The following is a 27,013-nucleotide window of genomic DNA, read 5'->3' as shown; positions in this document are numbered from 1 at the left end:
CTCTTTTTTCTCGCTTATCAGTTGATAATGCATCTGCTTTCATACTAGTAATAACCTTGATGACACCATGCCATCAAACTTCAATTGTTATGCATCAACCTACATTTGCATTCTAGTTGACATTAACATCTCAGAGTAGATCCATGTCTGCAAGTGCTAAGCTTTTCCTTCTCCTTCATTAGCTCAGATCTCACCTCAATCAGTTTGTCAAAGTGACAAACCCATCAAAACTAATTCTTCCTCTTCTATCCAGGTAGCTCATCATGCTTTCACTTTCTAATTTCATGCACCTGAGGTATCCTCATGTTCCACTATGGTTGTCCGGTATAAGCCTTCAATCACCTGCCTTCAACTTCTCTAACTGTCTTATCTCAGAGGGTTATGATGCATTCCATGCATGCTGTGAGATAAGCTCAGTATGACCACTTACTTGTAGAAGTAGATTGACCAATGCACTAAACCCGACTTTACTAACATTGAGGAGACATATTTTCAATCAGGCACATAACCCGGTATAAATCCCCTTTGTCTACCTTACTAACTTGAAGCATCCCAAACACTGTCGGTCATATCTTCATCTTGTGATGTCATCTTCATTTTATGGGAGTCCTATTGTATGACATCCAACTTCTTACCGGTTGCCTGCACATTCTTCATTAGTTTAACCTTTCTTTCTTACCGGTCACATACTTGTCGATTGACAACCATACACTACCAATACATCACTCATCGGTTGGCATTGCCATAATGCCAACCGTCTCCAATGCCTATTCACTGGTCAACATCCCAACAATCCATACCGATCGACATCTCATATTTATCAGTGACAAGCTATACTGGTAACATGCTATACCGATTGATATCAATGACACCATTATCAGTTGACATCAATGACAACACAATGCCAACAATCTCCCCCTTTGGCATTGATGTCAACACATGTAGTATCTGATATACTACTAGTTTTCTCTCCCCCTTGGACAACAATGACAAAGGGTACTGACAAAACTTTCTACTAGTTTCTTCTCCCCCTTTGAGCATTTTTCTCTGCATCCTCTTATTCAATAACACTTGAGATAGAGAGATTAGACACTATCTAACACCAATTGTATATACCAGTCTAATACCAATTGTTCAAAAGTGTGTCAGTGAATTTCACTTACCTGCCAGTCAAACTGCATCTTCTCCCCTTTGATATGCAGAAAGTTATTCTGACACCATTTTGCTGATACGAATTGTTGATGCTGACATTGATACCAATCTGATATCATATGAATATTCTCCCCCTGTGTCCAACATGTCTGATACTAATTAGAAGATATGGCTGTGAAGTCCCCCTGAATCACAGATCCCAGATCATCTTTGTCTGTCAGGTTTTAAACCAGGGCTCTAATCTGCACCTTGTACTGGTAGAACTAAGCATACATGATCTACAAATGGTCATCCTCTTCCATGATATCCATCACAACTTGTGACATGATCCTACATGACCATAATGCCAAACCACCTCACCATCATGTCAACTATCAAGCTGGTTAAATTAAAAATGATGTATGCATATAAGATCAACTACTAGACCAATACATTGTCACTCGGGACTTCTCCAATATCACCTAAGACATAATCTCCTTAGTCCAAACCACGAGAGTAACCACATAGATCATAATCTGCACTACCAATTAGTATTCATACCGGTAACATACTATACATACCGGTTTACTATACCGGACCAATATCTCTTACCATAACACATTCCTCTAACCTCTGTCTTCTGGAGTCAAATTCCTCTAATGCTAGTTTCAATTTGAACCATCCATTGACACATGCAGCATTAATCCATATCACATCTGTAGATGTGTAGCCAAGGCAGTAACTACACACACTGTCATTTCATCTTCTTCCTTGTACTGGCACCAGTTTGTCCTTCCATTTATCCTTTTCAAAGTTTGGGGGTGAATAATGTGAACAATATGTAGCTCCCCCTAAAGTCTTGCATCTCCTTTAAGCCTTAGGAGATATCACCTATGCATTGAATGCACAGTGCTTGCCCATGGTCATATCCTTTTGCTTCTTTCTCCATACCTTCTTGATTTCCTTTTTCTTCTCATTTGTAGTCTCTGGAGTAATGTTGGTCTTCTTTGTCTAATTGGTCCTTGCTCTACAAAATTCTGCAACATGAATAAAAGCATTTCTATAGAAGCATACTGTGTTCATGCCAACCTGATGATCATGGGATCTTCTATTAATCCAACCTGGTCCTTTTCTCCTGATCATGTTTTTGTAGCTAGCTACCGAAACCGATAAAATTCTTGATCCTGTAGGGGTAGTTCTCCTTTTGTTCCATGCATGTCTTTGATTCCTATACATTCTGTCATTTCTTTCATGCTGACCATAGTTGCTACACTGACTATCATTTGACTGAAATATCTTCTTCCTGCATTCATGACTTCTATGGCCAAATCCATTGCAATTATAACATACATAATTTACATTTTTTTGAGCAACAAATGGACTCATCCTATCATAGATGGGAGCATATATATGCATGGGTCTACAATTTGACATACTATGACCATATCCATTACATCTTTGACATACTACATTCCAATTTCTAAACACTTTTCTACATTCATTTGCCCTATGACCACAATCTTTGCATAAAAAACAGTAACCGAAGAAGGAGGTCTTATGACTTACAAATTTATTTTTCCAAACATGAGATGATCTTACTAGTTTGGCTTCTCTATTTCTACTTCTCTAGGGACTTATCTTGAGTTATCCAGTCACTACAATCCTTTCATTTGATCCCTTATTTTCCCATACTTGCTTTGTCTTGTGGGCAACAACATTTTTTGTCTTCTACTGACTGGAGGTCTACTAGACAGTTTTCTTATGTCCTTGATCCTGATGAATCCATCTTCTATCAGCTTCCCTTTCCCTTTAGGATCCACCTTATTCCTTCTTGTAGCATTGGTCTTCATCCTCATGTCTTCACCGGTTGTAGTTAGGTCCATCTTCCTTCTTGTAGCATTTCTGACAGTGAAAGTTTGTCTTTTGTCATTTTCACCAAAGGAGACAAATTGAATGTTTTTGTTGGAGACAACCTTGCTTGTGGAGCACACACCGGTATCAAATCTTAATCCTCTAGTGTCCTTGGAGTTTTTTTGTTTGTTCAACATTTTATCCAAGGCTTTAGTGCTGCCATCAGATCCTCACCTTGAGCTCATCCTGGTACTTCTCAAGGTCTTTCCTAAGATTCTCCATTTCTTCTCTTAGCTTCTGATATTCTTTATCATTGGCCTCTAGTTCTGATTTTGTTTCTTCATTGATCTTCTTGGCATCTTCCAGTTGAGTTTTCAGTTTTGAAATACATTCCTCAGATTCTTCAAGACATTTGTTCAACCGGTCTTGTTCTTCAGTATCAACCTTTTTACACATTTTGTATTCTTTCCTCACTTTTCTAAGTTCATCAAGTGCACTTACAAGCTCTCCTTCAAGATCAACCTCAGCTTCAACTTCTTCTTCATCTTCTTCATTACTACCAAACATATCTTTCCGGTAGGATTGATCTGTGCTATCATTTTCTATCTCTTGAGCCATGAAGAGATGGGTTTCCTCTTCATCATTTCTTCAACAACTGACAGATCTACATATATCATCTGTATCTTCATTTGCTCCATTCTTTTCTTGCTCTCACAAACCGGTTTTGCCGTGCTAGGTTCATTTCCATAGAGCTTCTTCAATCTATGCCATATTCTCTTAGAATATTTGCATCTGTTTACCTTTGAAGAAACATCACCGGAAATTCCATTAATTATGGCCTTCATTGCTTCAGCATTGCACCTGTATCTTCTTTTTGATTTAGGATTGGTGGGAGTACTGATAGAACTAAAAAGACCATTTAAAATCGACATACAAACATCATAGCCTAAAGAAGACCTATTTGTCGGCCTATTTGTTAGTATATTTAGCAAACATGACCTATTTGTCGACCTACACTTGTCAATCACAATGAATGTTCTTGCAGCTTCTTACTCCAAATCAGATTTTTATCTGTACAACCTGCATCGATCATCATAACACAACAGTCAACCTTTTGATTTGCCTTGAGCTACACACCTCTACAACTGATCCTTGTATTTCATAGTCAACATTAATGTTTAACCAATCACCAACTACCTCACTGATGACACACGATCCATTTGCAACTTCACATTTGACACCCGTAGTCCATGTGTCTTCTTTGTCGGCATCCACCTTAGCTAAGTCCCTTGTGTTAGTTTAGGCTCCATCACCGACCATGTGCACTACCAGTATACACCTATCAGTTCATCTTACCTTACCATTTATACTAATCGGTTAACCTTTAAACCATGCAGACCCTTGTTTTGCTAGTTGGATCACATTTGCCCGATCACCACACTTAGACACATGTTCATCTGATAGGATCTCTTCAATCTGTCTCTTTTTCTCGGTTACCAGTTGATAATGCATCTCCTTGCATATCGGTAATAACCTTGATGACACCATGCCATCAAACTTCAACTACCATGCATCAACCTATATCTACATTCCGGTTGACATCAACATCTCATAGTAGATCCATGTCTGCAATTGCTAAGCTTTTCCTTCTCCTTCATTAGCTCAGATCTCACCTCAACTAGTTTGTCAAAGTGACATACCCATCATAGTTTATTCTTCCTCTGCTGTCCTGGTAGCTCATCATGCTTTCACTTGTTGAACTAGTGCATATCTCTGCTTTCATGCACTTGAGGCATCCTCATGTTCCACTATGGTCATCCGGTATATGCCTTCAATCACCTGCCCTCAACTTCTTTGACTATCTTATCTTAGAGGGTTATGATGAATTCCATGCATGTTGTGAGATAAGCTTAGTATGACCACTTACCTGTAGAAGTGGATGGACCAATGCACTAAACCTGACTTTACTGACATTGAGCAAACATATTTTCAATCAAGCACATAACCTAGTAGACATTCCCTTTGTCTACCTTACTAATTTGCAGCAACCCAAACTCTGTCGGTCATATCTTCATCCTGCGATGACATCTTCATCCAGTGGGAGTCCTATTGTATAACATCCAACTGCTTACTGGTTGCCTACACATTCTTCATTAGTTCAACCTTGTTTTCTTACCGGTCACATGCTTGTTGGTTGACAACCTTACACTGCCAACACATCACTCACCAATTGGCATTGCCATAATGCCAATTGTCTTCAATTCCTATTCACCAGTCAACATCCCAACAATCCATACTTGTCGACATCCCATATTTACCTGTGACGAGCTATACCGGTAACATGCTATACCGGTTGACATCAATGATACCATTACCAGTTGACATCAATGACAACATAATGCCAACAACATTTCACCAAATGTGGATTCCAATTAATTTCAATAAATCTCATGTACATTTCATCATTCAAAAATCAAAATAAAATTCAAATCAAAATCAAAATGAATTTCAATTGAATCTCCTACATCACATGTTGAAAATCATGACTGATTGATCAAATCAGTTAACTCAGTTAACTCTCCAATCTCCCCTTTCACTCCAAATAACCTTTTCTAACTAATCAATCAAATCAGTTTTCCCCTCAATCAATTCAATCATCTCTCCAATCTATTCAGCTCACTATCCAATCAATCTAGTTGACAAAATCAAAATGAGAACAAATCAATCAACTTTTTTAACCAATCAATCTAAATCACCTGACTCCCAGTCAAAACTTGAGTTCAAAATCCCTCCCCATTTCTGATGAAAATCTATATAAACAACATAAATTTCTCAAATTAAGCTATATTACACTTTTCAAAGCAACTGCCAATATATGCAAGAGTTTTAGTGCAACACCTGAGAGCTACCCACACAATTTCAGAGAAAAACAATGGAAGCAAAAATCAGAAATAGGGAGTTTACTTTGTTTAAATCTTTCATTTCTTTCAATTTGATATTCTATTGTGGTATGTTTGATTTTATTTGATTAGTTAAATATTTGTGATCATCTTTACCCCCTAATCGGATTACACAATTCAGAGAAGAGAAATGGAAGCCTTGCTACATCAATTGAGGGAGTTTTAATTAGATTATTTATTCAATTCAATTGATTTTGCAACATTCTATTGTCATTTAGGAGTAATCTTAATTAGGTTAGAGTTTAGTGTGAGGCCTCACCTCAACTCAGTCTGACATTCAATGGATTTTATATTTAGACTATGATGGATACTTTATTTTGATGCTTTTTGAGACTTAGAACTTATATGATTTCAGGATTTGGATAACATTGCTATGATTTGGTGATTTACTTATATGCTTAATGAGATAGAACACTACATGATTGTTAGATAGGATGATATTGCAATGATAGATGTCGTTATTGAATTTGCAGGACTTTACTCTGAATATAGAACTATGATGTATGTTTAGTTTATGTGAATTGGGATGAAATTGCTTATGTGAATTTGCTTGATAAAAGATGTATTCAATCTGTGCAGATGAAAATTGTATGCAAGTAATGATGTGTATTGTTATATTATTGAATTATATTTGGAAGTACTAATGTGTAAATTGAGATGCAAAAGAAATTTACCATGTGACCATGGAAAATTACGGAGAATCAAACCTAGACTTATGTATGTTCGTAAGCCAGGGTTTGTCTATTTGGAGAGACAACACCCCGTTTGTGTTGTATTTTATTCGTAATAGTATATGTTGCATGAGTGTTAAGTGTTATTTAAATTTATTGTGTAAAAACCACAAGAGACAATTTCATGTTTTATTTTTGTAAAAGTGTTTTATTTGTGTCACTTGACACGTGTGGATTTAAATTTAAATGTTTTATTTTGTCTCTTGGTGGGAAAGTTTTAATTGTAGTTCTTCTTAAATAAAATAATGTGTTGTCATAAATACTTTGGGAATATAATAATTGGGGTGGTCAACTTATGTTTGACCCGAAAATAAACTTCAGAGGGGTTTAAAATGGGTTAAATGAACACCTAGGGGTAGTTTAATAGGGTTTCCTAAAGCCCATAAGGTATACCTAGGGGTTAGGGGTAATTTTAGGCAAGTTTCTACTTTATAATGATCTTTTTAACGCTTTAAAAATTGGCTTTTTTGAGTTGTGCGAAAATTGAAAATTTAGAAGTTAAATCTAATTTAGATTTTTCTTATTCGAATGGGAGTCTTTTTGCATTTTTGCTTTCTTTCCCTTTTGGTTTTTAGAAACTTGTGAGAACTCAGAGAGTGAGCTTCTTAAGCAAGATTTTGAGATTTTGAGGGTAATCACCCACTCTCCATTTTTGGAGACAAGAGAAATTTTGAAAAGAAAATAATGTTATGGAATAAAAAAAAAAAAATTGATTAAGGGTAGAAGGAAAAAGATTCATGGATTGGGCAGATCTTCATCAAATATCATAATACCTTTGGGCAGATTAAGGTTGGTTTCAGTTATTCATTATAATGTCTTCTTCTTGCTTATGTCTGGAAGTTTGTTGGTGTAAGAAATCTGTGTTCTTGAATGTTTTTGTTGAAAAATCTTTTGGTATTTTTGCATTATGATTTGTGTTGTGTTTTGGGAGTTTCCTCAAGACCTCTTACTCTTGGGAGAGAAGAGGATCTTGTGGGTGGTAGCAGTGACAACCCTCGAGTGAGAGACTCTCTTTTGAGAGCGATCACAAGGGATCTTTGTGTGACCCTTGCTGCATGGCCTGTTTGTGCAATGGGGGTCATAAGGAGGGATATAAGGCTAGAATGCCTTTGGGGGGCATAAGGAATAAGGGGTTGAGATTCTTGATATAATTATTGTGCCATGAGGTGGCTTCTTGTTTATTTCATACTTGCAGTTCTCCTCAGGGTATTGGTCCACTACCACCCTTTGAAAAGATCATCACGAAAGTGTGGTGCTGTGAAGCCAAGTTGGGAGTGTATTTGAAAATCTGTATGTATTTGCCTTCTATGTGTTTGCCTGTTTGTTACCCGTCTAGGAATTGGTTCTCCGAGCTCGGGGGTGGCTACCAGTTAGCCTAGGCTGGGAGGTGAGCACTCCGTGGTCATAATTGTGTTTTCTATTATGCAGGAAAGTCAGGAGAAAGAGAATAGGAACCATGAAAAGACACAGAAGATTATTGTTGAAGATACTTAAATCCAGTTGCAAATATTTGTTTAAATTTGTTATAGAAGTATGCCTCATTCATAGAAAAGAGAAGCAAGTTGTAATTCTTGAAAATAGACTTGAGTTTTATTGTTGTAGCTAAGCAAAGAAACATCTTGTAAATATGTAGAATATCTTAGAGTTGTAAAAGCTTGTTTTATTTCTACTTCTGATTTTTTTTTTAGAAAAAGAAAAGCCACTTTGAGTTGCATGCAAAAGCTTCTTTTGTATTATGAAAAAAAAATAGTTTCCAATTAAATTTTATCTATATTCTACTTGATGAAAAATAGGAGTTTATTTTTGCTGAAAGATCCTAAGTATTTAAAAAAAAAGGTTTTAAGTAATTATTTTATTAGAGGAAAAATCACTGAATCTATTTATTCTAGAGAAGTATATTGTATTTCCTAAAATGTATTTCTAAATTGTATTTCTAATTAGTGTTGATTAAAAAGCTTATCAATAGATTTTGTTTCATTCTTTTATCAGCAATTAAAACCAAGTAAACAAAAAAAAGGGCCAAATTCTATATATATATATATATATATATATATATATATATATATATATATATATTTGAATTAACATAATGCTTTTCCTTTGTTATTCTAGTATAAAATTTTTGCATGTAAATCTTATTTAAAAAAAAAAAAAATATATATATATATATATATTGGTATATTTTCACCCTTATAACTTTATGATTATAAATTTATATAAATATAAATATATATATATAAATATAAATATATATATATATATATATATAAATATAAATATAAATAAATATATATATATATATATATATATATATTTATATAAAATATATTTAAAAAAAAAAAATTAAAAAAAAAAGGGGGAAATTTGGGTTCCACGCGGACCCCACTGTGTGTACGCATAGTGAGGGCCGCGCGGCGCCCACTGTGTGAACACACAGTGCGGGCCGCTCGGCCGGCCGCGGCCGCCACTGTGTGGCCACACAGTGGTGTGAGCCGCTAGCGGCGCCCACTGTGTGGACACACAGTGGTGCCGCGGCGCCCACTGTGCGCCCACACAGTGGCGCCTCGACCCTCCCCGTCGCCCTCTTCGAACCTGCAACAAAAATGGCCACCGCCTTGGGGTTTCGGCCCTGTAAAAAAAAAATACTCAGTGATAAACAAAAAAAATGGATTAAACCCTAGCCCGAGTAGGGCTAGGGGAAATGAAATAAAATATTATGATAGTTTTCAGAGTTATTAAATGTGTAAAAAAAAATATAAAACCCTAATTAGGGTTGGGAAGCAGATTAACTGTTATCTTGGGGAGATAATTCTAAATGGATTAAAAATAATGTAAAATTATATATATATATATTTATATATTTAAATATATAAATATATATATATATATATATATATTCTGGTTATAAATTGGAGTAAGTTTTTAATAAAGTTTTAAATATTTAAATATTTTTTTAATAAAGTTTTAAACATTTAAAGACCTCCGTAGGATTACTCATAGGAAGTAAAAAGGGAAGTGGAATATATAAATTATAAGAAGTAAGCCTAGCCTTTATAATTTTAAATGTATTTAATGTAATAAATACTTAATTTTGTCCCGGGTAATTTAATTAGAGTATTTAAATTTTAAATTGGATGTTTAGACTATGTGTCTTATTGGAAATTGAATTAAATTTCCTCTCCTATTTTCTTTAACGTGATGGATTTAATAAACCTAATGACTAGGTATCTCGTAGAGATAAAATTAAACCAGATAGCTTTCGGCAAATAAAATTAAACAAAATTTCAATGCTTGGTTCTTTTCAGAATTAGCTCGAGTATAATTATGGAAGTTTCAATAACGCTTGTCGTGTGAGTGAACTTGTTAATCAATTAATTTGTATTTAAAAAAAAAAATTGTTCCGTTTTTGCCCTAAATTTTGGGCATGACATTTTGGTATCAGAGCAAGGTTTCCACACTAGGAACCTTACTCACTTACGTTTCACCTTAGAATATTTAAAATTATTTTGTTAAATTGATTTTTGAATTTAATTGAATTTATTCTAAAAGAAATAAATTAATTGTTTTGCCTTATTTCCTCTTAGGATGCCTCCGACGACGCGACAAGCTCGCAAGCGCGGACGGGGTCCTAGACGTGTGTGCATAGCATGCGATGAGGTAGAGAGGGAGACATCGGTTCCAGAGGAGAACCCAGAAGCACCTCCCAAACAACCAAATGAACCTAACCGAGACCTCTTAGCAGCCATTCAGAATCTTATTGGCATTGTTTAGGAAAGGATCCCAGCAGAGAACCCTCAGGTTAGGAGTCATGACTCTGGGAGTCATAGATCTATTGATAGAGAATGAAGCAGGAGCCCAGCTCTGATTCCTGTAGAGAGTCAGGGTGGTAATGAGCCAGAGTCAGTGCATTGCCAGGACCACCTCCAGCGGTGGAACTAGTTTATTTTGAGAGAGGTCGTCGAGATCCAGGGGATCTCATCAAGGAGGTCATGCACCTCCAACCACCATCCTTCGGAGGTTCTACAGATGGAGTAGAGGCCAAGGCATGGCTTTTGAGTCTTGAGAGGTGCTTTGCGTTGCATTCTTATGAGAGCAACTTGAAAGCACGTGTTGCAGTTCATCTACTGAGAGGGATAGCCTCCACCTGGTGGAGACAGGAAGAGTACAAATGCGGATTAGTTCCTGATACACTCACTTGGGAGATATTCACAGAAAGGTTCCGTGAGAAGTACCTATCAGAACACTTCAGGCAGCGTCGTATAGACGAATTTCATGATCTCCGACAAAAAGGCTTGTCAGTAACCCAGTATGAGAGTAAATTCTTTGAGTTGTTGCCATATGTAGATTATCTTAAGGATGAGAAACTTCTTGTAAACCGCTTCATCAGGGGATTAAATGCTGGTATAGCCGGGCCTATTAGGATGTCCACCCTAGAGAGCCTTCGGGTTGCTGTAGAAAAGGCACTGATTGTCGAGGAAAATCAGGTTAGACCACAGGACAATAGGGATCGGTTTCAGAACCGAAATCCCGCATCCCAGACTTATGGATTCCAGAAACCATATTGGAAAGGGAACAACTAAAATTCTCAGGGGTTCTCCAAACCCCCTCCTCCACAACAGACACCACAGAACCAGAGGCAGAAGCCTCCACAGTATCAGCAGGGCTCCAAGCCCAAGCAGTGGCAAACTCAGGGACAGAAACGTGATCAAAGAGCACAGGGGCAGTACACATAGCCGACAGGGACTCAGCAGTCCTCCAGGGGTGGGTACAACGGATCCAGTAGGACAGGAGGTCAGGCATTCTCTAGGCCTCAGGGTGCCCAGTTCCAGGCATGGGGTGCTTGCTTTATGTGTGGAGCCATGGGGCATATGGCGAGGGATTGCCCTCAGGGACAGGTAGCAGGGAGTCAGCAGATGGCCGCTTCAGAGCCGACAGTTGGTGATATGGGCAGGTCCCATAGAGTATTCGCAGCGGTTGACAACCGCCAGGCTGAGCATCAGGCCATGGTTATCAAATCTACAGGTATAATCAAAGGTAACAATGTATCTATTTTGTTTGATTCAGGAGCTACTGAATCCTTTATATCTCCATTGGTTGTGGAGCATTGCAGGCTAGTGGCAACTAGACAGGGTGTCAGTTGGGAAGTGGAATTAGCTTCAGGGGCTAGAGTGTCAGTGGAATCAGTGGTTAGGGCATGTCAGCTGCAGATTGGCAAGACCCCCACTTTAGTAGACCTTAGAGTGACTCCACTTGGATCTTATGGAATCGTACTTGGCATGGATTGGCTTTATGCCCACAGAGCCAAGATGGATTGCCACCTGAAAAAGATCGAGTGTGAGGATGATCATGGTTTGCCCATAGTTATCACCGGGATTCAGAGGCTCGTGTCTCTTCGTATGATCTCCGCAATGCAGCTTAAGCGGAGCATGTGGAAGGGATGTCAGCTTTTTGCTATCACTATCAGTGACAGAGGGGAAGAGGAGGAAAAAGAAACATCGCTCGATGACCATCCTATCCTTAAGGGATATTCAGATGTATTTCCTTCAGAGTTACCGGGAATGCCTCCCCACAGAGAGATTGATTTTCATATAGACCTAGTACCAGGAGCCGAGCCAGTTTCCAGAGCACCTTATAGAATGACCACAAATGAGCTTAATGAACTTAAAATTCAACTCGAGGAACTTCTTGAGAAGGGTCATATCCGTCCTAGCGTATCCCTGTGGGGTGCACCAGTCATCTTTGTTAAGAAGAAGGATGGATCTCTCCGATTGTGTATGGATTATCGGTAGCTAAATAAAGTAACCATCAAGAACCGATATCCTTTGCCCAGAATTGATGATTTATTTGACCAGCTTCAGGGTGCCAAAGTCTTTTCCAAAATAGATCTGAAGTCAGGATACCATCAGTTGAGAATAGTGGAAAGTGATATCCACAAGACCGCATTTCACACTAGATATGGTCACTATGAGTTTACCGTAGTCCCCTTTAGACTTACGAATGCCCCAGCAATTTTTATGAGCCTCATGAATGGGGTGTTCCGTACCTTTCTGGACCGTTTTGTTATTGTGTTCCTCGATGATATACTGATATATTCTCGGAATGAGAAGGAGCATGAGGAGCACCTGAAATAGGTATTGCAGTGTTTCCGGGATAACCAGTTGTTTGGAAGCCTATCGAAGTGTGCTTTCTTTCGGTCTGAGGTCAAGTACCTTGGGCACGTTATTTCTGGTGATGGGATCTCAGTTGACCCATCAAAGATTAGGGCTATTATGGATTGGCCAGCGCCTACCAGTGTGACAGAGGTCAGGAGTTTCATGGGTTTAGCAAGGTATTATCGACATTTTGTTGAGGGTTTCTCCAGAGTCGCACACCTTATTACTTCTCTTCAGCGTAAAGGGAAGAAATTTGAGTGGACAGAGAAGTGCGAGAAGGCCTTTCAGGAACTCAAGAAGGCACTTACTAGCGATCCTATCCTTGTTGTACCAGATCCTTCAACTAACTTCATGGTTTGTACAGATGCTTCCCTAGAGGGTTTAGGGGCAGTTCTTATGTAGGATGGTAGGGCCATAGCTTTTGAGTCTAGGAAACTTAAGACTCATGAACTTAATTATCCCACTCACGACCTTGAGCTCGCAGCAGTAGTGCATGCACTTGTGAGGTGGAGACACTTCCTTTTAGGACATCACTTCGAGCTGCATTCAGATCATCAGAGTCTTCAATACATCTTTACTTAGCCAAACCTTAATGCACATCAGAGGAGATGGATGGAGTTCTTGTGCGAATATGATTTTGACGTTCACTACATCAAAGGAAAGGAAAATGTAGTTGCAGATGCCTTGAGTAGGAGACGTCATGAGGTTTACACCATATCCATGGGCACAGACTTGAGAGACTGTATACTTCGGCACGTGTTAGAGGATGAATGGTATGCAGAGGTTTGTCAGGTAGTACGTTCGCAGGTTACTCTAGAAGGGAAATATGTGGATTATTCCTTGGAGTTCGATGGACTGTTACGCCACAGAGGGTGCATTTATGTACCTTCCTCCGGAGGGTTGCAAGAGTTCATTGTCACGGAAGCTCATAGAGCTCTTTATGCAGCACATCCTGGGGTTAAGAAGTTGCATGCTGACTTGAGGCAGTTGTATCATTGGCCGGGAATGCGGCAGCTCATTGCTGAGATAGTAGCTCGATGTCTCGAGTGTCAGAGGGTAAAGGCGGAGCACCGCCATCTAGGTGGGTTGCTTCAGTCTCATGCTATACCAGAGTGGAAGTGGGATACTATATCCATGGATTTCATCATTGGTCTCCCTATGTCTTCTCATCGCCATGATGCTATCTTGGTGAGAGTTGACAAGTTGACCAAAGTAGCTCACTTTTCACCAGTTCGTACTACATTCACAGCTCCAGCAGTAGCACAGGTGTTCTTGCGAGACATTGTTAGACTACATGGCGTACCCCGCAAGATTATTTCTGATAGGGATTCTCTTTTCACTTCTTCCTTTTGGAAGTCATTACAAGCAACTATGGGCACTAAGCTCAATTTCAGTACAACCTATCACCCGGAGACAGATGGTCAGACAGAGAGGGTCAATCAAGTGTTAGAGGATATGCTTCGTATGTACGTCATGGATCATCAGACCCGGTGGGAGGAGTATCTTCCCTTAGTGGAGTTTGCCTATAACAATGGGCATCACACTTCTTTGGGGATGCCACCCTATCAGGCACTATACGGCAGGCCTTGCAGGATGCCCTTGAGTTGGGATCGCATAGAAGATAGAGTTGCTATTGGTCCTGAGTTAGTTTGGGATATGGAACAGCAGGTGGATTTGATTAGGTAGCATCTCAGAGAGGCTCAGGATAGACAGAAGAAATATGCTGATGCAAAGAGGATAGATCATAGCTACTTGGTTGGAGACAGAGTTTTCTTGAGAGTGCGACCGCATAAGATTCCAATCCGTTACGGAAAGGGTTCTAAGCTCACACCTCACTTTGTAGGACCTTTTGAGATTTTGGAGAGGATAGGCCCAGTTGCCTACCGTTTAGCTTTGCCACCTAGCCTGTCACACATCCACGATGTGTTTCATGTTTCAGTTTTGAGAAAGTATATCTATGATGAGTCTCACATTTTAGATTGGGATGCCTTGCAGGTGGAGTCGGACGGGCAGCTAGCTTTGGAGCCCATTCGCATTTTGGCACGCCGGACATTGGCCCTTCGAGGTCGAGAGCTGGACCAGGTTAGGGTCTAGTGGGATTGTTATGATGAGGTTACGGCTTCATGGGAGGATGCAGCACGTATGAGATCAGAGTACCCCCACCTCTTTGATGAACTCCAGGAGGAAGTTCATGCCTAGAGGATTACTCATAGGAAGTAAAAAGGGAAGTGGAATATATAAATTATAAGAAGTAAGCCTAGCCTTTATAATTTTAAATGTATTTAATGTAATAAATACTTAATTTTGTCCTGGGTAATTTAATTAGAGCATTTAAATTTTAAATTGGATGTTTAGACTATGTGTCTTATTGGGAATTGAATTAAATTTCCTCTCCTATTTTCTTTAACGTGATGGATTTAATAAACCTAATGACTAGGTATCTCGTAGAGATAAAATTAAACCAGATAGCTTTCCACAAATAAAATTAAACAAAATTTCAATGCTTGGTTCTTTTCAGAATTAGCTCGAGTATAATTATGGAAGTTTCAATAACGCTTGTCGTGTGAGTGAACTTGTTAATCAATTAATTTGTATTTTAAAAAAAAAATTGTTTTGTTTTTGCCCTAAATTTTGGGCATGACATTTAGATCCACTCTTTGATACCTGATTATGTTATTTATGACTAATTTACCCCTAAGAAACATTAATGATCCTGATGTGAAGCTTACAACTTATTGATTTAACTGTCTAATTTTCTGAATTCGCAGGGTCATACGGATCATCAAGATGGAGTGTGCAATTGACTACATAGAAATTTATAATTTCTCATTCTGATACATAATTGATATCATCCTAGTTCACAATTGAGATTACATAAATTCACATTTGATTCATCTAATGCGTAATTGCATGCTTAACCTAGATTTCAAATTTCTTGTGTCGTTTTGGCTTTGACTTGGTTTGCGAGATGAACCCATAAAAATCTTCCAATTCTAGAAAAGTTGATTTGTTGTGCATGAAATGTCTCTAACCCCATAGCAAGCAAGGTAACTTTCAATATTTCAGGTACAAGGAAGACAAGAGAAGATATAAGACAATAGAGAAACTATCAGTGCCTTTTGAAAGCAGAGAGAAAACTTCGAGAACTTGAAGTGGAAGAGGCCATAACCCAATACCATAGAATTATACACCAATTTCTTGCCAAGTTTAATTTCTATGATGAGATTGAAATACTGGCTTGCATTATGTGGAGTGATATTATCAAAGAATGACCTCGATCTTCTGTCTTTTTCTTTTGTCTAAATTAATATTTCAAGTTCAGTAACTGATGTGCAATTGCTCCGTCGGAAATTCGCAATTCCTTAGTCAGAAATTCACAATTGCTTAGTATTTTATTCGCAATTGCTAGGAAAAATAAAAATGTTTCTGTTATGCTTTATCTAGGTTTTCTAGTCAGTAATTAGTTCTATTTCTGTAAACAAAGAGGTCAAATCTATAGCCAACTTAGTCCAACTTTGAAAAGTCATAACTTTTCACTTTGAACTCGAAACTGCTTACCGCTTGCACAATTGGAAAGATCTCCAAGAGCTCTAGTTCCTATTTTTTTGGACCTGCTTATGACAACATCCATAAAGGATCATTCAAAGTTTCGAGGGCTAAAAATGCTCGGAAGACCTCCAAAAATGTCGTTTACTAACATGTAGAAAATACCAAAAATTATATCTTTGATATTTTCAAAATTAGTTTATGATCATTTAATGTTTTGGTTTTTCTTCATTCTCTGTCATTAAAGTGTTCTGTATCCATAGACAAAGAAGCCAAATTTTCAATTGAAGTAAAGGATTAGGCTGGAGAGCCCACCATGTGCTAACAATTCTTGTGTTTTCTTGCAAAGATAGTTGTACTTAGTTGAGCTAATTTTCTTTTGGTTCTCTTAAAAAGAATAACACAAATCTCATCTAAAGCTCAACTGAGTCAGTAACCAGACACTTTTATTATCACAGTGCAAGGGTGGGGAAGAATATGCCCCCAAGACACTCACCATATATCTCCTAGGATAATGAGCCAATTGAGGAGCAATTCTCTTTGGTTCAATTTTTGAAAAAGGCAAAAAAATGGATGCACCTTAGGGTGTGACAAGGTTGTTTGAGCCGATGGAGTATCACGATGTGGGTTGTGGTAATATTTGTGACCTTTTGACCTTAGGAGAGTCTGCTTGATGTGCTATCAAATGACCAAAATTTTATCAAAATCAAAACGAGGTTTTGAAAAAGATCTCAACATCCATAAGGGTTTGAAAAAACCCTTTAAACTATGCTCTCTTTTGGTTATGTCAAGTTGTTTTCCATTGCTTTGTTGTTGTGTCTTTGCTACATGATCAAACAAAAACAAAGTGGAATCTCAACCAAGTTTTATTAAAAACATCAACAATAATCTCAAAACTCAAAGAAAACTCCAAGTATCAACATCAACATCAACATCAACATCAACATCAACATCAACATCAACATAAACATCAACATCAACATCAACATCAACATCAACATCAACATCAACATCAACATCAAAATCAAAATTGTCACTTTCAGAGAAATGGAGAAAACATCTTACATGTTGTGATCTTAGGTCCAAACCAATCAAGCGAGCATCATGGACTGGCATTATGCATTTCATAGGGAAGGTGAAGAATTCTTCCATTCCTATTCCATCACCATCCATAGAAATTTTAGCTCAACAAATTTAGACTTTGCAACAACAAGTGAGAGACATGACTAATCCTAACAACCATAAGGATTGGTTAGAAAAAAATGATGAGAGAAGTGATAACCATGAGGGAATCATTATCGGGCCAACCTTCTTTTTATTTCAACCCAACATATCAATCACATCAACCACTTCAACCCAACATTCAAAGTTTTCATTTCAACCAAAATCAAACCCCATTCAACCAAAGTCCAAATCAAAATTCATTCAACCAAAGTCAAAACCAAACCATGTCAAAACCTGAAAACAATTCATATGATCATCTAGAGAAGATTCTCATAGGAGCTTCCCAAGTCATGTTTTACAAGCAAGATCAAAATTATATACCAGTTCCTAGCAAGGGCTTATCCTTTCATGAAAAATTTGACCCTCAAGTAGCCTCCATATCTTCCACCATTTCATCATCCCCTAAAGTCACACAAGACTAGTCCACACCATCTCTATCCAATAACACAATTTCCCAAGGGCTATCCATCATACAAGTCCAATCTAATCCAAGTCATGATGCTAGTCCTATCCATACTTCAGAAATTCAAGATCCAATGTCACCATCTATTTCATTCCCAAGAAAACTCACTTTAGAGAGTCTTATCCAAACTCCTTTCCCATGTCAAGAGGATGATCCAAAATAAGAAGAAATGAGTCATGAAATAAATCAAGATCAAGAACAAACCCTTTCATCCTACCCAATTTTTGATCAAGATCCCACCTATCAATAATCCAATGATGATCCCTTTATTATTTTCCATTCCTTATAATAATACCCTTTTATCTCAAGAACAAAGTGTTCTTTTAAGTCCCATCCAACATCCACCTCCTAAGCAAGATCATGACATCCCTTCCATCCTTCCTAATAATCTCTTTCCAAGATAAGATCAAAGTATTCCTTCACCTTCATATCCTAAGAAAGATCCCATTATTTCTTTAGATCCTGATCAAGACCCCTCCATCCCTTCATCTCCATGTCATAATCCTCCATGTTCCTCACAAGATTCCCTCTCAAGTGAGCTTACCATTTCTCCTAGTCCCCATCATGATCCCAATGTCTCTACACAAGTTGTTCATGAACCCCTTATCAATGAAATCACTAGTCCAAATCATACTACACAGGGAAACTTGTCAACAACTATATGTGCACCATCACTTAATGGGATCAACCCCTAGTTGGATTTATCATCCTCTTAAAGTGCATCGATAGAAATAGGCATACCACCTACTCATGTTACAACTTCAGAACCAAAATCTATTTGCCTCATATACCCACACTTGAAAGACTGGGGGCAAGAAGATCTATCACAACCAAATTGGTTTGAAAATAATGAGGCCATAGTAGAAACTATACATGAAATACACTCAGCTGGATATCCTATTGAAAAAGATAGGTTTATCCAACTCTTCAAACAAAGACCAATGAACCTTCTACACAAAATTCATACAGACCCAATAAAAGCATCCACCTTAAAAGATATTACATCTAAGGGATGGGTTCATTTAAATTTTTAGTACTGCATTTGCATATTTCTTTACTGCATTGCATCACATATCTCCATTTCAAAATGCATCATAGTTGCTTGCATATCACCATTGCACAACATGTATCTACATATCATTATTGATTTCTCATATAGTTGCATCAATAAAACAAGGCGATTGTCTAAGTCATTTACCTATTTGCACTGAAAGGAGTGAAGGTTGTCTCATTTCCTAGATACTTGTTCATGAAGTTTTTAGGAGGCCTTTGGTCATTCATTTTCAATGTCACCTTGTGATTGATCTTTATCCATGGTTGGGTAGAAGTTTCACTATTGAGCCTTGTTACCTAAAATCTATCAATTGCTATATCTCACACATTAATCAATAGGTCTAAGTCATTATAGATACCTAGTTGGTCACGTGGCTAGTGAAAAATCCTAAATTCCACTTCAGCACCACTATAATTATCATACCCAAGTAGGTTTCATTACTTACAAGTCAAGGTAAGAAAATAAAAGAAAAAAAAGTGCTATGCCAATATCCACTTCAAGGCAAAATGAGCAAAGATATATAACTGAAATATCATGCAAAAAAGTGCAATAAAAGCTTGACTAAGGGAACATGCATATAACTCCATCAGGGTTATGGACGCCTACTAGCAATGGAGCAATATTCGAGAGATTACAGTGTATAACCTCGTTGGACCCCTAAAATCTTGCTGGCAACGAGGCTCTAGCCAAGTTGCTTTTGAAGTCTGAATAACTCACATATCTAGCCACATAGGATTCCAAGGGTATGTAATGGTTATAAGGGTAGGAATAAACTCAAGTGCACACACATTGGAAAAAGAAGATCAAAGTTTCAGGAATTGATGGAGAAGTTTTTCATGCCTCCATTCATAAATCTTTGTTACATAGTGTGTTAGGTTGGATGATCTAAGGTCTTTTGAGAACAGATTGAACTCCTACCTCTGAAACATTTCACACCTTTAATCCAATTATTGCATTCAGAATGAAAGATGCACACAATCATCTTTGTTCAAATAATAATTGCATCTTCATCATGTATCTTGCATTAGTATAACTCATATAAAAAATTCATTGTCTCCATACGCATAGCCTAGATCATCATGCCATCATAGGTCTACATACTAAGGGCATAACTAAAAAAATCCTAAAAATCATATAATGTCATGAAAAAATCCTAAAAATCAGATAAAATCTTAAAAATCCTAAAAATCATATAATATCATGAAAAATTCCTAAAAAATCCGATAAAATCTTGAGAAAATCATAAAAATTAGATAATGTCCTGAAAAAATAAAAAAATGGCAAAATGTCTTGAGAAATATCCAAAAAATCCAAAAATGTCCCGAAAAAATAAAAAATGGCAAAATGTCTTGAAAAAAGCAATAAAAATTGAAAATAAAAAAATATCAAAAACTGAAAATCAAAACAATAAAGCTTAGACCATCCATCAAATCAAATCAACAATAGATAAACTCTCAAAGTTTGCAATCAAGTTGATCACATGTCTTGTTTTCTTATACAGGGAAAGGTACCACCGAAACCAGACAGATCGGTCTTACATGGGGTATTCACTCTCTGAAACTAGGCATTCCTATCAATCATCAAATGATCAAAACAATCACATAGATCAGTATAGCTGCTTGATTTTGTCGAAGTTAGTCTTATCTTTATAAATTGATGGAAAATTATTTTTCATCAAATCCAAAACAACAAAATCAACCAAAAACACTGAAAAAGAAAAATACCAAAATAAAAAAAACTAATAAAAAACATTCAAATATGATCCTGAAAAAACCCTAAACATCGAAAAATTCATAAAAAGAACTAAAAATGGAAAAGCAATAAAAAAATTACAATAAAATGTCTCGCGAGAAACAAATACCCTAGCATATATCCAACAAACACTTCAGACGAAGTTCAACAGAGGATATAACTATCTTATCAAACATCTACAACCAAACTGATCGTCTTATCAATCATCAAACTATCCATATCAATGTGATCTTTATCTTGTCTTAAACAAAAGGGGATACACTTGAAATCAGATAGATTAGTCTTAAACGGGGCTCGCAACTTTATGAAACTAGAAATTATCAACCATCACATCAAACAAATCAAAGCAAAGGCATAGTCAGTCTAGCTGCTGAGTTTTGTCTAATTCAGTTTTTATCTTTTACCAATTGGTGAAGATCATGCTTCTATGCTACTCAAGGATGTCCAAGAGAGATTAGAGGAGCTATGATGAGCATGACCCTTTTCTTTGTTTGTTGTTTGTTATTTATGGTGTAAACCGATGAAGTTCTGGGGCAATTGTTCTAGTGGGTGTCTGTGATAGGAACATGCAGCCTGTGAATGCCACACATACCTTGACCCCTAGTGTAATTCACAGAATGGAGGGTTCATTCCTTGTCTACTACGTGTTTATTTCTTGCAATGGGATATCAATACATCTTGGTTCCTTATACCCTGGTATACTAAGCTTCATTATTACATAACAAGGCTCAATGATGATAATGTATTACACTATGAATAAAGGCAAATAAGAGTATTCATCACCATCATTCACTATCATCATCAATCATATCAGTTCATTCCATCAAGATTGACTCGTGTATCATCATCAATCATATCATTTCATCATGTTGATTCTATCTCATCTAACATATTCTACTCTCAATGAGTTCATTTCAATTTCTACTCACATCTTTATAATTCCATCTCAAATCATTCTCTCATCAAGAATCTTTTCTTAGATCAACCTTTTCAGTTCTTTCCAATCATTCATTCATCTAACATGATCTCTCTCATCACTTAATTCCAATCTTTTCATCAATAATTCTTTCATTTCCTCATATCAACTATTCTATCTATCAGTCAATTATTCCCCACTTTCATAATATTTTCATTATAAAGGATGTATCCTTCTTGAAACCAGATGTTTTGATCATCTTTGTCTTATACAGGATGTCCTTCTTGAAACCAAAATTTATCAATCTGATCAATCTTATCAATCAAATCAATCTATCAATCTTATCATTCAATCAATTGACAAATCACTCTAGCCATTTCTTGTATCCAATCAAACCCATTCATGTCATCAACTAACCATTCTTCCATTTCTCATATAACATTCTTCTTCTTCCGAGAGATCATTCATGCCTTCAATGCACAAATAATCTCTCGAGGGGACATTATACCCTAGCGTCACCGAGGTATACTGGGGCATAATTTATTTTATTTTATTTGAAACAACATCATTTCGACATTCTCTCAAAGAGGGGCAAATGTAGACACCTAAAAATGTCTCACTGATAATTGCTAATTATTCATCTTATTAATTGAATAATTTTTTAATTATTTAATTAAGCTTATTATTCTTCTAAACTAACCTAATCATCATTATTCATTTTTCTTACTAATTATCCAATTTCTATCTATTAATCAATTCATCATCAAACCCCTTTCTCAAATATTAATTAAATATTAATTATTTAATTAATTATGATTAATTTCCTTAATTAAATAATCTTTATTATTTAATTAATTCTATTTCTAATGTTTCAATAATTTCATTTAAATTATTTAAATTAATTAACTTATTTCGCCAATTTCCCTAATTCGAATTTCAAATAATTCCATCTAATTTCATTTCTCTCAAATTCAAAATTCCCCAAATGTGGATTTCAACTAATTCCAATTAATTTCAAATCATCAAGTTAATAGTTCACCAAATGTGGATTTCAATTAATTTTAATAAATCTCATGTGCATTTCATCATTCAAAAATCAAAATTCAAATTTAAATGAAAATGAAAATCAAAATGATTTTTAATTCAATCTCCTACAACACATGTTGAAAATCATGACTGATTGATCAAATCAGTTAACTCAGTTAACTCTCCAATCTCCCCTTTCACTCCAAATGACCTTTTCTAACTAGTCAATAAAATCAGTCTTCTCCTCAATCAATTCAGTCATCTCTCCAATCTATTCAGTTCACTATCCAATCAATCTAGTTGACTACTCAATCAAAATGAGTTAACAAATCAATCAACTCTATTAACTGATCAATCTAAATCAATCCACTCCCTATCAGAACTTGAGTTCAAAATCCCTCCCCGTTTCTCATGAAAATATATATAAACAACATCAATTTCTCAATTCAAGCTAGAATCATAGTCTTTAAAACAATTGCCTACTTTATGTAGGAAATCCCAGTGCAATACCCGAGAGTGACCTTCATACACAATTCAGAGAAGAGCAATGGAGGCCTTGCTACATCAATTGAGGGAGTTTTAGTTATATTATTTATTCAATTCAATTGATTTTGCATCATTCTATTGTCATTTAGGAGTTATCTTAATTAGATTAGAGTTGTGATTCTCTCTTTGATATATGATTATGTTATTTATGACTAATTTACCCCTAAGAAATAAAAAGTTCGGAGGACCAGGGCAAATTTCACCACGTTCCCGATATTTTAGGAGCTCCTTCAGGGATCAGATCTGAATCTACTTATATTTCTCAAATCCAGGTGCATGCTTCATTCTAACGATCGTAGCTTGTTGTTTATGTATTTTTACCTTTATTTTCAGCACTTTACCCTAATTTCAACAATTCAACTTACAAAAGAGGGCAAAGAAATCTACCCCTTGAATCCAATCAATATTTTTAGTCCTTCTCTTTGTTGGTTTGTGACTAAACCTATTCGATTCAACCCTCTTTTGAATGCAATTTGTCTCTCAGAAAAATATTAGTGGTTTTCATCCTTATTGTGGTGGAAACCATAGTATTTTCACCATTACACTATGCATACAAGCTTCCTTTAAAACCCTAGAAACTATCAAAACACATAGAAAAGTGAAGATGTGTAGAGATATGGAAGAACCTTTTTTGGGATGAAAAGTTCCATAAATCTTGTCTTTAGTTCCATAGAATGATATGTGAATTCCTAAAAAATAGACTTTCAAACCTTATGTTGACAGTCAACCATGAAACCAATAATAGAGCATGTGTTTTGAATTGATGGAAGCTATAAAATATTTCAAATGCTCATATTTTATCTAGTAAGCCTTAAAATAGAAGTAATTGGAAAAAATTACAATGAACTACAATCCAAATGAAATAAGAGTAGAGAGTTGAATGTGTGTAATGGAAATGCTCCAATAAGGTAGGGTTTACAGTGGGAAATGAGGCAAGAAGGCGACAATCTGGTGTATGAGAAGGTTATTTTTTTGTTGATAAAGAGGAGAGAAAAAATAGTATGGAAGGTCCCACAAAGATCATTGAAGAATAGTGAGCTACAAGCCAAAGAGCAGTCTTGAAGAACAAAGAGAGAAAAGGTAGTGCTCATAGCCAAGGGTTGCTACAAATTACTTGGAAAGGTAGATGGACAGAGATATAGGTTATTAAAGCAAAAGAGATTTAAGATTATCTTATACAAACCATAACAAATAACCTAGGAAAGACAGTGGTTCACTCACTATAATGAATAATAATGAGAAACTCATTCATTGACAAACACAAGGATGCCAATCTAACATTTCCCATGCATTCTCTCATTAATCTCAAAATTAGTTGATAAGTCTTGATTCATAGGTAAGATTGGTATCATGAAGTCATAGTCATGTGGTATGAATACAACTTTTGTAATATCTTTTGCAGTCATTTAAAGAACTACCTAGGGGTCAAGGGTAAAATCTATCATAAGAATAGACACAAGTCACAAGTTAAAGATGAGTGAAGTATGATTGAGGGTAGATTACTCAAATACAAGGACAATATAGAGCATGATTAGGCCTCAAAACATCACTATATATTTTTAGATGTAAAAGAATAGAGACATGATAGTCCTAGTAATAAAGAGCCAAAGTCAGTCTTCATCAAGGAAGGAGGGCATGGCAGTGATAATTTTTTGGAAATGAAAATCTCTAACAATTAGGGTGTAGTGACATTAAAAGACACAACCATATTGTATGATCAAAGAATATCAACAACAAATAGAATAATGATAGTACTCAAGAAAGGTTGTGACTCTGTGTTTCATAGAGACCTAAACATAAAAATAAACATCAGGAAAGTAAAGGCATTTGAATGCATAATAGTATTGAGGAAAGGAATAACATACTCAACAAGATCATAGTCAAGGACTCATGAAAAATAACAAGGTTGAATGTAAAGTCCTTTAAAATACTTTACAATCACAAAGGTCATAAGGAATGAAGAGAGTCCAAAAGAAAATGAGCATCATGATATGAGGATGATAGAGTAGAGGTAAGGGATAGCCTATAACGTGCACTTGAAGACTAAGAAATTAGAAGTAGTAAGAATAAATTAAAGGCACTAGGGATAGCCTATAATGTGAATTTTATTATCAATGGAGCCCTTAATTTCTTCTTATTACTTCTAATGTCTTAGTCTTCAAGTGCACATTATAGGCTATCCCTTACCTCTACTCTATTATCCTCATATCATGATGCTCATTGTGTTTTGGACTATCTCCATTCCTTATGACCTTTGTGATTGTAAAGTATTTGCAAGGACTTTACTTTCAACCTTGTGATTTTTCATGAGTCCTTTAATGTGATCTTGTTGATTATGTTATTCTTTTCCTCAATACTATCACGCATTCAAATGCTTTTACTTTCTTGATGTTCAATTTTTATGTTTAGGTCTCTATCAAAAACATGGTCACAACCTTTCTTGAGAACTATCATTATTACATTTGTTGCTGATATTCTTTCATCATATAATATGGTTGTATCTTTTAATGTCACTACATCCTAATTGTAAGAGATTGTCATTTCCAAAAACTTATTACTGCCATGTCCTCCTTCCTTGACAAAGACTGACTTTGGCTCTTTATTACTAGGACTATCATGTCTATGTTCTTTTACATCTAAAACTATATAGTGATGTTTTGAGGCTTGATCATGCTCTATATTTTCCTTGTGTTTGAGTAATCTACCCTCAATCACACTTCACTCATCTTTAGCTTGTGACTCATGTCTATTCTTATGATAGATTTTACCCTTGACCCCTAGGTAGTTCTTCAAATGTCTACACAAGATATTACAAAGGTTGTATGCATACCACATGACCATGACTTTAAGATACCAATCTTACCTATGAATCAAGACTTATCAACTAATTTTGAGAATAATGAGAGAACGCGGGGGAAATAATAGATTGACATCCTTGTGTTTGTTAGTGAATGATCTGCTTATTATTATTCATTATAGTGAGTGAACCACTATCTTTCCTAGGTTATTTGTTATGGGTTGTATAAGATAATATTTAATCTATTTTGTTATAATAACCTATATCTTTGTTTCTACATGGCTCTATCCATCTACCTTTCCAAGGAATGTGTTGCAACCCTTGGCTATTTGCACTGCCTTTTCTCTCTTTGTTCTTCAAGAACACTCTTTAGCTTGTAGCTCATTGTTATTGAATGATCTTTGTGGGACCTTCCACACTATCTTTTCTCTCCTCTTTATCAACAAAAAAATAACCTTCTCATACATCAGATTGTTGCCTTCTTGCTTCATTTCCCACTGTAAACCCTACCTTATTGGAGCTTTTCCATTGCACACATTCAACTCTCTATTCTTATTTCATTTGGGTTGTAGTTCATTGTAATGTTGTCCAATTACTTCTATTTTAAGGCTTATTGGATAGAATATGAGCAATTGAAATATTTTATGGCTTCCATCTATTCAAAACACATGCTCTATTATTGGTTTCATGGTTGATTGTCAACATAAGGTTTGAAATTCTATTTTTTAGGAATTCACATATCATCCCATGCAAATCAAGACAAAATTTATGGATCTTTTCATCCCAAAAAAGGCTCTTCCATATCTCTACACCTCTTCACTTTTCTATGTGTTTTGATAGTTTCTAGGGTTTTAAAGGAAGCTT

This window comes from Cryptomeria japonica, chromosome 9 (genome assembly GCF_030272615.1).
Source record: "Cryptomeria japonica chromosome 9, Sugi_1.0, whole genome shotgun sequence".
Taxonomy (NCBI): Eukaryota; Viridiplantae; Streptophyta; class Pinopsida; order Cupressales; family Cupressaceae; genus Cryptomeria; species Cryptomeria japonica.
Note: the sequence above shows the minus strand (reverse complement) of the source record.